A 13,540-nucleotide genomic window follows, 5' to 3' on the forward strand; every position below is an offset into this window, starting at 1 on the left:
TATTGTTTTATCGTGTACATTTTATTGAATTATCGGCTTCTGATTTCATGTATTTGATTTTAACAACAATAATATGTATTCCACTGTGTTTATGTTTATTTTATTAGGTAACATTTTGTTTTAACTGCCTCTTTTGATATCATGTAAATCGTATCTGTATGTAATTACTTTAATCTGATTCAGTTGTATGCTCAAATATGTAAGCAAGTTTTAAACCTGGTTGAGTGTAAGAGAAGGCCCTACCGCCTTTAACTCTGCCAGGATAAATAAAGCCATTATTATTATTATTATTATTATTATTATTATTATTATTATTATTATTATTATTATTATTATATAACAACATTGTCATATCTCAAGTTGATTTGTGACGACAAAAAAGGTTAGTAATTTTATTTTAATTCAAAGTAATCTCAGCTTAAAAGTCAGCTTAAAACGCATTCGCTGTATGGTGGTAGTAGAAATGAATGTATTGATGTTGGTATAAAAATAATTGTATATAAGGATAATATTTACAACGAAAATGTGTCAAACGGCTTGACATTACAAGTATTGCTGCGTGAAGAAAAGATCGTAATTAGTGATGCTACAGCCCTTTAAGGACCCAAACCGACCAGCCACTGCTGGCCTCACGTCCACATCCCGAATCAGAAGTGGACGATCATCCAACCAGAATGGATGTATTATGTTGTTAGCACGATGACCCCCCAGCCATTATAGCTGACTTTCGTAACCGAATTTCGCTACCTATCGTAGCTCCCCAAGTGCATCACGATGCTTGGTGGGAACCGGTCCCATACACTGGCCAAAATTTCATGAGATTATCACCAGCGCGTATTCCGTAACGCGAGTCCTAGGCAGGATGCCTTAGACCATGACGCCACGGCGCGAGACGCAAAAAAGATATATCCAACACAAAGCTTGCCGCTAGGGTATTAATTGAATGATTTTACTATAATAAGCAGCACTGCACATTTGTAAATAAAAAAAAACATGGCATCTGGTTTTACTTTTAACATCAAAAAAGTCCCTGGCCGCTGGGTTTAATTACTCTTAACTCTGATAAAATGTCATCAAGCCCACATACTTTCTCCTATACTTTCAAGATCATGCATTACAGAGAGCAATTGACGAGACAAGCCCAGAAACTTGATTCCAATGCCGAATGCAGTAACAATTACATCGTTCATAAATATCCTAATAGTTTATAGTGATTTGTTAAGACACACTTCATTTCATCCACGATATACAATGAAACTAGTAATAAAAATGAAAAATAAACAGTTAATAATCTTGCTTTACTCTCAACAGCCGATTGTGAAAGTACTTATAAAGCTAACAATGAAACATTTTATTGTTTCTACTAACAGAAATTTCAGACTTAATGAACTGTGAAGATAATGTTATACTGTACGTTTGCAGCTCTCAAGAGTTCGTTAGTGGGGGAAAAACATGAGAACCAGACCCGCTCTCGTGTAGGGAAGAACAGTTAATTGCAAGCACTATATTCATTGTCATCCAGAGGTTATTAAACGAGAGAAAAAGGTGAAATCATCGTTGAAGCCCAACATCATTGTCTCCAGGTAGAAATCGCTCATTGCTGCTTATTCACTCACGCATGAGGAAATAGTACTAGTACATCTCAGGATTTTTTAAGATTAATTTCAAACTTATGGAAAACGCGAGAGTCTGCATCATATTACGAAAATTTGAAGTTTAATACAGCTCTGACAAAACTTAAATTACATTAGATATTCGGAGATGGTGATACGATACTATGAAGATAATGCGGCTCTAAAAGTTTGCATAAACAGAGAGTGCTGTTAGTTATGGAAACAAAAGAGGCTACATATATCGCCAGGTAAGCTACAAGTTTAGTTTCAATCAAGAACGATACAAGTCATTTTCTTACAGACACTTTCAGAATCACAAAAAGAAACAAGCAACATTTGACACCTACAGAAAAAGTTGACATACGATATTCGGCACTGAGAACTTCATGCAAAGATCTTCGGTACGATACATAACAGATATTTCACTCAAGGATGACCAGTTGGAGCCTTAAAACCGGAAGCATTAGGAATATTTATTTTATATGGCAAATCTTTACATTCAGTGTGAATTCAGACATTATCGTTTAATAATTTCAGTTATTTACGTACAATAAACTTGAACTTGTATCAATTTTTCTATGCTCGTTGAAAGACAATCATGTCACTGTTACCTCTTTTCTAATATCATCTTTAATGTGTCTTCTCTTCCTGCAGCGTTCTGCATCCTCTTGTGACCACCCTAGCCATTATTATTCGCATCCCCTTCTTTTTTTCTCGTTCTCTCCATCTTCATTTCCCCTACACCACCGCCATTAACATAATTTTGTTCTTCCTTTCTCCTACATTCAAGTCTTTTCCATTTCGCTCTTGTACTTCTCTTCACCCTCCTCCATATCTTTCTTTCCTTCCAAGTCCTTCCTCTTCTTTCTCATCTCGTCTTTTCTCTTAATACGCTAGCGAAGCTCTGATCTGTGGTTTACATTTGAGGAATTCTATTCCTGCTGCATAACACGTTGCATGCGAATATACAACGAAGGGTCTTGTACTTCACAATGAATATTTTCTCAATCGAAACAAAGGTCGTGTACCTGTTATGGTATTTATTTAACAATATCTGCTTTACCGCTAATATTTTACTAATTTCAGTGTTACATACAGCAATTATTATTGTGCTTCTGCAATATAGTATTTGAGAGTCGAGTATCATTTCATTCTGCTCTTCTATTTTCTCCTTTTGTTCTCTTTTTGATTTCACATACTGACGACACTAGCTATAATTTCCTTTGAATAACTGCCTCTGATTATATTGTACACAGGAACTTGTCACGCTGGTGCATAATAATGTGCAGTGAGAGTGAGAATTTTGTTTTCATTCCTGCAATAAGTTAGTGATATAACAGACTACAGCGAAAGCGGGAGTAACGAGAAAATAATATCCCAAACTTCAGATTCCATGCGAAAGAATAATCTGAACACGGATCTCTAGCGCAATATCTAAACTCAGCTTATAATGACCCCAATTCCTATATTTAATATTATATATTATACTACTGCTTATTTTCGCTACTGTAACAATTACAATTACTACTACTATTTCCATTGTCACTGCTACTGCTATCGTCACAACCACCAAGGCGCGAATTAACGGGGGAATGCCAGGGATTGCGCCCCCTGGAGAATCTCATGTCCCCTACTGTAAATATATTAATTTGTCCCTGCCAGGTACAACATTTATCCCCTTCTGATGTACCAAGTATAATTTCCTTACTTTACGTGTTACTGTTATTCATTTTTAATCCTCGACACTTACTTGGGATCTTTCCTGACCCAACACCATATTTTGTTAATACCCACATCCATGTGCTCTGAAACGTCCCAGTAACCTAGATATGCTATCCTTGTTTATTTCAGTTTTCTTTACAATTAATATTATTATTTCATAATTATAAATTGATTATTTCTTTCATGTTTATTCTTTGCGTTCGTGGATGGCCCCACAAGTCTTTATTTTCTAGTCAGAATTATTTTACAGTGATAGTGTTTTGTTGTAAACAAAGTGAACACGTACTTTGAAAAGTGAACAAATTAAACAAATACAGCATAAACTGCCATGTAGGCTATGGGTAAAATGTTGTAGATTCAAGAGTATTGTATTTGTAAAATTAACTTCGTGTTCTTTCTACTGCAGCAGGTTATAAGACTAAAATTAATTAATTAATCAATTCATTCATTCATTCATTCATTTTATTCCATAGATCTTACATGAGCAATGAAGTTTTAAGATGTGGAACAAGTCAAAATTTTACAATATTACAATTACAATTTTTACAAATTTTTACAGTTTTACAATTTAGTAATGTTCTACAATTTTTACAATTTTTTACAATATTTTGGCGAGATGTATTCAGATGAGGTGAGGTCCGAGGATTCGCCAAAATATTACCCGGCTTTTGCCTTTTGGTTGGGGAAAACCTCGGAAAAACCCAACCAGGTAATCAAATCAAAGGGGGGTAATCAAATCAAAGGGGTTGATGCCGAGGACTCGCCATAGACCATCCGGCTTCAGTCCCACGGCATAATAATTAACACTTGATGCAATAACAATTTGTGTTATATTTCAAGGAAAGTTAATGTCTTTTCTGATAATTGAAAAAAATGAAAACACAGATACAGAATGAAATAGTCTGTCATTAGACTAATTAAATTGATTAATTCATTTATTCATTGTTTAAACATAGTGAATAATTCTAGGTGCAATAAAAACTTTCAATTTACTTGTATTATGTTGTATCCAAAATGTATTAAGCTGTAAAACATCCTAATTATTAACAACAAATATTCCTGGGGTCAAAAAGAGCCCAGATAAGCAGTATGGAATTCTAGAGCAGCTAAGTTGCGAGGGTTAATGCAACACGTAAGACCGAGTCTCATATCTTCTTTTAATATAATTTGAGCACGACAACAATACGAGTCGGCCAACATTGTTAATTATTATGGACATCATAGGTATTACAATTTTAATCATTCTTCATTACGCTGTGTTAACATATGTATCACTGAAGAACTACTAAGTTATTTACAATAAACAACTACTTAACTGTGTTAATATTAAGCTGTAGTGAAATTTTAATTAAATTGATTACAGTTTAATATTAACTCTGTCAAGTAGTTGATTATTTTAAATAACAATGCTTCAGTAAAATGTTAATGTCCCACCCTGGAGAAAATATTAAATTCACACCCTGACTACCACCCCTATTTTCGCTAATATTCCAAACTCGTAACATAAAACATTGTTGTTCTCGATATTTCTAACACATTTTACTAAAATTTCATGAATTAAAATGAGTGATTTGATTTGCATGCGGTGAAAAGTACTACTATCTTCACAGAAGTAATTATTATGAGTCGAGCTTCGAAGTGGAGGTAACTGGTTTCACGTGTTTAATATTAAACTTCAGGATGACTTTAAACTCTTAAAAATATGAATTAAACAAATACTTCCTTCAGTTAAGTTACGTAATCTTCAATCCAAATTAGGTATTCAGCCGAGCGTCATCATCTGTAGGTTTCGCTTTTCCAGAAATCGCAGCTAAATAGCAGCGCGATAGAATTCCAAGTCTCGGCATGATTGCAAGTACCTAGAAGCGCCGAATGTCACAAGCTTCATGCCAGATAGCACACAAAGCTGCCAGACTTCAGCAAGCGACGGCGTTCGGCTTCGGAGTTTGTGAGCTGTGCAATTTTGCTAATTGACCTACAAATCCTAACTGTAGCACACTATAAACACAGCTCCAAGTTAACAACCTGAATTAAATATAAAATAAAAATAAATGTTTATTCACTCTTTCACATGTCAAAGAGATATATTTTATATTTTGTTATTTAAGTTCAACGATTAAGCTAACAGAAATACGTATTTGACATTTTATTAATATCTTTTAGCTGTGGTATGATAATGACGTCACGCCCGCATTATATGTACAGATATTCGAACGAAACTGCCACTATTCTGAATGGGACGAATGAGTTTCTATTGAAATGAAAAAGAAAACTAATTGAAATGAAGAGCATTTTTTAGGTTATCACCCAGTATTCGATATTGCAACGTGGTAAGTGTGTGACATGTTTCACACTGAAGTAGACAAAGTAATTAAAATGAAATAACAGGAAAATGGGAAGCCCCCGGCACTTGCACATATCCTCGCCTGTCTCGGATGATGATGTCATGGCATCTGAAAGACAGGCCAGACACTTCAATTAATTGTTTTGCTACCAGACGAACTGAACACCTGACAGTACAAAACAAATTCGCGAGAAAAACTATTAAATACCACACATCTCTCGATTACGTCAGCAACATTTCGTACAGCCTACGCACCACACAATAAATATGTACGGGTATACTTGGGGGACTGTCATATTTGCAACGGCTTGGAGTTTCTTAGCTCTAGGTGTGGGTTTTCCCACCCGATTGTGTACGAAGTCGACGATTACAGAGCGGAGTGCACAAGGAAAAGAACGTCAGAATCCTACGAGGCGAAGGATGACGTCTGGACGATGAAACACTCGCAGCCTCTACCATGCTCGATGAATGCAACATACAGTATATTTATACTCTAAAAGTCAATGAATTCATTATTACATAAATTAACCCACTTCATTAGACGGAGAAAGTTGTTTTTACATACCTTGCAGATTGAACACGGTCTCCGTGATGCTGAGACGGCAAAGCGGGATGTTGGTTATGTTTCAAGAAAATGATCCATGCATCCCATCTTCATCTCCCATTCTCACCCGTTACGTAGACGGAGGGGGTAGCGGCCGGGGAGGGGCGAGTTATCTTAAAAGAGAAGAGGGGAGAAATACACTCCAGCTTTCAGAGAAGGGTGGCGACGGAGAGGGGAAGACCTTGGCCCTTGGGACGTCAACTTCCCCTCCTATCTTCAGTTCATCCACCAAAAGCCTCTCCGGTATCTTTTCGATCACAAAATGGATTCAGTCGCAATCTATCCCTCCCCACTTTTCCACTTTAGCATGGAATTCCACTGCCTTCTCACACCCGACTCGGTTTCGATTTCCAAGTCCCCATTCACAGAATGCACTCAGTAAGTCTCCCCAGTAACACTAACTGACGCTAATTTGTCGTAAATATTCACACGTACAGATAAAAAGACGGGTAGACTCTCAATGGAAAGAAAAACACGCACGAGCGCCAAGGATCTTACCTTCTATTCATCAGAGTCGTGGACTAAAAATACTTGCCGTGTTCTTGTAATCCTTTTCCTAGGAACTGGGATTCTTTAAAATCGGGCGACTGCTTTATTTCTGGCTCCGAGAACACAGGAGTTCTTTCACAGGTCACGCAGAGAGCGTGCTAGCAATCACTAATATTACTCAAAGCTCGATTTTAAATTCACTTATTTATATTTTTATTGACCGTATCTAGACGAGTGGATTTTTATAGCTTTTCCACAAACTCACTCACACGCGTCAAGCACCAATCAGCAGACGATAGATAGCACATGATCAATACACTGCTATGACCAGATAACGAAAACACTAGATCCTCCGTGGCTCGCGTGCAACTCAACACTAGCAGGTTCGGCACTTCGGAAGGCAGCGGCGAATACGGCCGACCCAGCGTTCGAGTCTGCGCAGCGGCGAGCGAGAGAGTGCGTGTATGCAAGAGAGAGGCGGAGAAACCTCTCTTTTTCTCTCTCGAAGGCGACTAGTGGGAGCCATAGTTATTGGACGTGTGTGTGCGTGCGCTTTTTCGTTCGATTGATTATATATATAGTAACTACAAACATCTTCATTATAAAACTTATTTATGCGGGCACAACAACCTGCGAAACGTAGAAACTGATGACAAATTAGTCACAATGAAAAGCGACCAATACGGCACACAATGACTGCGAGACGCTCGACACTTCAGTCATGGGGGTGAATACAGTTCGAAATAAAAAAAATCTTCCACTGTATTTCTCAGTTACGTAAACGGTGTTTGGGTGGTCGAACTGCTCCAAATTAGATGTTAGTTAGAATGCAACATGAGAGACGGATTCTTAAGTAAAATTTCAACTCTAAACAAATAAAGGTAGAACTCAGAAATGTTGTACAGTTTTTGTACTCCTTATAGTTCTAAATAGTAAGTACATAACATTTCATCTAATTTGATTTACGAATGTGTAAATTATTAACGTTTTTGAAAATTGAAATTATTTTAAAACAATTGCTATTATTCCTACAAATGTTAACATTTTTGCGTGGAATTCCATTTTTATAACTCTCAAACACCTCATAACAAAACCTACTATTCAGTCCCTTCATTTCCTTTTCTCAAAGAAAGAAGAAAAGTACTTTGATTGCCAACTCCAAAACAGTAAAACAATTTGCAACTCCTGCAAAAAAAAAAAAAAACTAATATTAAAAAAAAAACAAAGAGACTTAAAGAAAATTTTGATAGTACGTTTTGTTACACACATATTAAACAACTTTCACAAAAAAAAATAATTCATGTAGTACTTTTTTTTAGGAAAATAGCATTTTTAATAAAGAAAAATGTGCGTAAACAAAAGTGAACAAAAATGAGTGACATTCTCAATGACTATATAGATATGCATATGCCTTTTAAAATGGCCGACAAAAAACATGCATATGGAGGGGCATAAATGCATGAAAATTATCCTAGAGCTTTCTTGGACCATAAAAAATTTCAGTGTTAAAAACTAAAAATGTGATTTCTTTTATCAAAGTGAAAATTTTTCACTTAGGTTTTCCCTTAAAAGGACATCCGTGGTTCGTGTCAGATTTACGACACTTAAAAAATCCGCACCTCTCAAAATACAACACCGACTGGCAAAATTTATTGACCGTTTGTACACACGCCTGACTTACTCTTTGTTGAGAATCATCTTTCCTACCATTTCCTTGACAGTAATGGGGTTCGTCTAACAGATGACTAAAAAAGGGACCGCTAGCACAGCAGGGACAACATTTTTTGTCGACTATACAGTGTAAGTGTTACATTCAGAGTCCGGCTTTCCAGCAAATGCATTTTATTACTAAGTTGACATACGTCTAAGTTACGTCGATTAAAAACAAATCGAGATATTTAGGAGTGATAGGAGGGGACCAATTTTTATTTTGCCTATGTAAGCTCTTGCTGCCTATTTTAAGAATATGTGTTTTTTCTGCCTTTTTAAAATGAAATGAAAGTTTATTTATTTGATATTTTAAATTATGTTAACAACCAACATTTGCATTGCTTTTAATTTGCCCTTCTTCTGTGCGAATTTCGACATTCTCACAAATGGAATATTTTATAGAATTTATTTTATTACAGAAACGGAATTGCCAGTAAGTCTACACTTAAAATCTCTTCCCGCCCACCCAAATGTAATTAATGAAAAGTACAAACTGTATTGTCTGTATATACTGGCTTAAATAAAATTAAAAAAAAAGCGTTTAAATAATGAAAACAGTACCACTGCACAGTTGCTGTAGATAGAAGCAACCTACATTAACTTGCTTCAAACATGCTTCAGTTAGGTCAGTTGATGTACAACGACATTTTCTGGTGAAAATTGTTCTGTCCGATAGAAGGCAGAATTTAATATCAGAAAATCTAAATACTGTATGTACCTTGTGGTAATGTGGGTCTAAAACGAATAAGGTGTGTTATATGAATATTACATGTATTGATAAAATATATTATACCTTTTCTTAAACTTACAGTGCCTTTTTCATATTTTAATTGCTTTATTTGTCTGCCTATTGTGCCTTTTCTAGATTGTTGTTTTTCATGTTTTAAATTCCTTTTTGTCTGCCTATTTTAAATGCTATATATGCCAAATATCCCGGCTATAGGGCCTACTTGTATATAAACAAAGCAATCAAACCTAACGTGAAACACTAAAATCAACACAATTTTCCTTAAAAATCTTCTGTGTTCGGCTGAATATGAGAAGTGAGTTACCACAGCACAATAAAAGTAAGTTTCAAATGTTCATAAAAATGTAAGGATATATAAATTCAGATTTATTGCGCATAAAATAAAACTGTACCCGAATAGGGGACCTGCACGCAAAATTTATCGGCTAACCAGCGTCCAGGTCAAAATTTAACTCCCGAAGTTTGACACTCAGCCCATGTGGACGGCGCAAGTACGAGAGGGCTTCTCCCATCCTCTATCAGAGGACACAATAAAAGAAGCTATGTACAGGGTGACTCACAAGGAGGTACCGCCACTTACGGATCATAGTCCCAAAGATATTTTGAGCAAAAAAGTCATATAAACATGAGTCCTATTCTCAATATTTTCAGAGTTACACTAATTTGAAGTTGTTAAAAATACCCTTTTTCCCCCTCTAGTTTTAATGGTAAAAGAATATTAAAATAATTAGAGAATGAACTATTCAGAAGTATAATTTCTATAATTGGCTAGTATTCTGAAGCTAAAAATGTGTTGCCATAGCAACGCCCAATCACAGTCCCTTCCCCTCTCACCCTGCAGCCAACAAAACCTTCAACAAGCATGCGAAGCGCTGCCAGTTCAACGTGTAGTTCCGTGAACTTTTACTACTTTTAATTTTGCGACAATGTATTTTAGTCAGACAGCTCTAAAAACAATTTTGGATTCAAGATACCTGCACTACAAATTATAAGTCGAGTCTAATTTAATGCAACGTGGGATGAAATGTAGTTCTGAATTTGAAATCCGCTGTCCCGTCCGTCTCTCACTGCAATGCGGCAACAGCGCACTCCCTCCTGCGACTGCACATACAACTGTCAGAAGTACAAACATTCGTTAATTCTAGTATAGTATACTGTATTCACAACTGCTTGTACGTCGGAGCGCGGGGAGGATAACGAGAAAGAAGTATATTGGAAACTGCAAGTGAGGAGCGTACAAAGAAGAAATATTATAAAAAGAACTCTGTTTCCTTTCGTATGAAATCGAAACTTGGCCGTACTCAACCAAAGAGAACTCTCGCTGCGGGAAGTTAGAAGTTATTTCCTCGCGACAGTCTAAGTCCGTTTGTCCAGTCTCGTTCCCAGAGAATTATGTACTGCATTCACAAGTATAGATAATTATGCTACTTATGTCAGTAAGGAGCAAAAATCTATACTAATAATAAATCTGTAGCCAAAATTTTTCTGGTAACTTTCGATTTTCCAAAAATAATTGGTGTTGACATGTATAATTAACCATCCTGAAACCGAAAATCGCTTTTTTCAAATTTTTGTTTGTATGTCTGTCTGTCTGTCTGTCTGTCTGTCTGTCTATCTGTTTGTCTGGATGTTTGTTACCTTTTCACGCGATAATAGCTGAACCGATTTATATGAAAATTGAAATATAAATTAAGTTCGTTGTAACTTAGATTTTAGGCTATATGGCATTCAATATACTTTATTTAAAAGGGAGGTTATAAGGGGGCTCGAATTAAATGAATTGAAATATCCCCCTTATTAATTTTTGTGAAAAATGTTGCATAACAAAAGTTTCTTTAAAATTATTTCCGATACGTTTCATTCCAAGCAAAATTTTGATTGGACCAAATTGCACCAAAAACGGATGTTCTCTGAACCAAATGATCGTATTTTAATTATTTGCATGTAATAGCAACTAAGAAATATGTTAAAGGAATTATCATTGCACTAAATGAGAGGTCTCTGGACAAAATGATCGCATTTTAATTATTTAAATACAATTTAAATTAAGTGACATATTAAACGACTCATCCTTCTATCAAACACGAATGTTGCCTGGACCAGATGTCCTATTTTAATTATGTATTTTTTTATTTTAGTAGGTTATTTTACGACGCTTTATCAACATCTAAGGTTATTTAGCGTCTGAATGGGAGGAAGGTGATAATGCCGGTGAAATGAATCCGGGGTCCAGCACCGAAAGTTACCCAGCATTTCCTCATATTGGGTTGAGGGTAAACCCCGGAAAAAACCTCAACCAGCTAACTTGCCCCAACCAGGAATCCAACCCGGGCCACCTGGTTTCGCGGCCAGACGTGCTAACCGTTACTCCACAGGTGTGGACTTTAATTATGTAATTACTTTAAATTTATTTCTAACAAGTGAAGCGGAGCGCACGGGTACAGCTAGTAAATAATAAATAAACAAACAAATAAATACATAAATAAATTACATAAATAAGGGATATTATCAGACCGACAAACAATGCTTCGCTTGCGACAACACAGCAAAGCATAATAAGTTATAAATGCCGGGAAGAGTAAATCAAATTTATTTTCATCCTGAAGAGGGAGTGTGCGCGCGTTTGTGACTCAGTGCCAGCGCGTACTGGTCTTCCATCCAGCGAGTCAGGGTTCGATCTCCAGCCTGGCCGTGATAGAATCTGTAGTGGACAAAGCAGACACTTCACCTTCCCCTAATTTCTGTCATCTACAGTAGTTAAAAAATAGGCTGGGATGAAATCTTTGGGGAAGTATGGGTTTCCAATGCTGATATAGGGACGGTTTGAGGCTCCTGTTCCTGAGGCTTATCAGATACCTGTCTGGGGTTGTGACCTCGCTATCAGGGCTGAGGCAGGATGGTTCACCGTTAGCATAGGATTCACGAATTCCACCAAGCCACCCATCGGATTTGGACAATTATCATAAAAATGGGGCACACAATGGGCCACTGAATGTCCAAGTGCATGGATTCTTACGAGTTCGGGCCTCGAAAAGCCAAACCAGGGGAAGGATGAATCCATAGAGTTAGGTCAGAGGTCGGCAAATGTAGTACATTTAGAGCTGTTCTACTGGAATTCTCAATTCCCACCTCTAGTTGACCTGTATAGGCCAGCCACGTTCCGATTATCGACGGCAGGAGTACGAACTACTGAGCTCGTTGCAGGTTTCCTGTTTGTAGCGACAACAGCGACCTCATCTCCAATCGGTAATAAGAAGTTGGAGGGCCTATACCTGCAGGGTTTGTTGACGTGCTTCTATGTGCTCACTCGCGTAGTTACCAACGGAGGTTCAATATGAAAGAATGTCTCTTTCAGAGGAAGTCAGCGAATCGAAGAGGGCAAATATTATTATTTATATAAGGGATGGGAGGAACAGTATAGTGAGGATCACATAAGAACAGTTCCTAAACAGCAAATATTGCCGTCTTGTCAGTGTTGCTAACTGTTACCAGATATCACACGATCCTACGTACTAAATGACTTATTTACATACAGAACTTTATGTTGAAAGGTTATTCTAAATAATTCAATAATTTGTAACATATTCTCGTAGGCAAACTATAAGGGAAAGGGATCAACATGTCAAGTATTATGTCTGGAAATACGAAATTAATTACTATTTTGACTAAACAATTGACTCACGAGACATAACCTAAAAATGTATTTTGTTTGACCACATGAAATTATTATTACTAACTCCGAAAACTCACCTGATTATAGTCTTGAATTATAACCACAACCCAACACACAAAATAACTATTATGTATTAATATTAATACTGATATTAATTAATTGTTAGTATGTTCAAATTTCATTAGCTTCCAGTAACCGGCTCAGAAATCTAGTACAATTTTAATTTCATGGAACTCCAGTACCGACAAATATTGTCGATATTTGTCTCAGCTGCCAACATAGCAGTTTCAAAATCACTATCATTTGTAGTATTTGTCAGTATCGAAATTCGAAATGAAGTTGGCAAAAGAAAATTCAACCTGCAAACTAGAAAATCACCACAATCCACTAGCATATGTAGTAATGGGGGAAAAATGGTTAGGTTTCACCCTTAGGGTATGAAGTAAGCTGACCCGGACTATACCTAGTTTTACGAGGAAACGGAGAACATTAGATGTTTGCTGTGCAAAAAGTGTTACCGGCTTGCTAAATATAAGAAATGTGCAATGGCATAACGTGCATAGTTACTATATTAAATGTGAGAGTTTTAACTTTTTAAGGTTCAATTATTCTCTAGTTTTTTCTTAAACATACAGGT

General features: G+C 36.5%; 1 protein-coding gene across 9 annotated transcripts in view; it reads right to left on the reverse strand.

Annotated features, from left to right (window-relative positions):
- The window catches only part of dome (cytokine receptor domeless), an 888,032-nt gene that overhangs the window by 306,159 nt on the left and 568,333 nt on the right, over positions 1-13,540 (reverse strand). For 5 of the 9 annotated variants that reach the window (XM_069837294.1, XM_069837295.1, XM_069837298.1 and 2 more), the window contains one exon: positions 6,245-6,396. The exons of 1 other annotated variant lie outside the window; for it this stretch is intronic. The gene's annotated coding sequence lies outside the window, so the exon portion shown is untranslated. Of the gene's footprint in view, positions 1-6,244; positions 7,163-13,540 lie in introns of those variants that run through there. 3 more of the 9 variants (XM_069837299.1, XM_069837300.1, XM_069837296.1) reach the window with 3 other exon arrangements.

The sequence above is a fragment of the Periplaneta americana genome, chromosome 10 (assembly GCF_040183065.1).
Source record: "Periplaneta americana isolate PAMFEO1 chromosome 10, P.americana_PAMFEO1_priV1, whole genome shotgun sequence".
NCBI lineage: Eukaryota > Metazoa > Arthropoda > Insecta > Blattodea > Blattidae > Periplaneta > Periplaneta americana.